The sequence below is a fragment of the Seriola lalandi genome, unplaced genomic scaffold (assembly GCF_002814215.2).
Source record: "Seriola lalandi dorsalis isolate HSWRI2012SDOR001 ecotype SW California unplaced genomic scaffold, Sedor1 jcf7180002054515, whole genome shotgun sequence".
Classification (NCBI taxonomy): Eukaryota; Metazoa; Chordata; class Actinopteri; order Carangiformes; family Carangidae; genus Seriola; species Seriola lalandi.
In genome coordinates, this window is record NW_019525068.1 from 1 (window position 1) to 445 (window position 445).

The window sequence follows — 445 nt, forward strand, 5'->3', positions numbered from 1 at the left end:
GCACTCCACTGCACCTACGCTGCACTCGGTTACTATAACAACGCCAAGCGGGAGGCCGATGGTTGAGACTTGGCCCATGTAGAAGAGGAGGAGAGGTGTTACCTACGTACTCGTGAGTCAACGATGAAGCGATGCAGAGACAGAAATGCTTTTTTTGTTTTGTTTTGTGTTTTTTACAATGTTGATAAGAGTAATTGGTTACCATGGTTACCTCGTGGTTTGTGAAGTTGAGAACTTCCTCCTCTTGTTTTTTTCCTCTGCTCCTTGTCAGCAGGAGTGCAAAGGGGGGGTGCAGCTCACGCGGTTGCCATGGTAACTGAGCCTCAGCTTTTTTTGGGTGAATGTGTGTGTCTTTATTTAGTGTGTGTGTCTGTGTGTGTGTGTATATGTGTGTGTGTGTGTATATGTGTGTGTATATGTGTGTGTGTGTGTGTGTGTGTGTGTG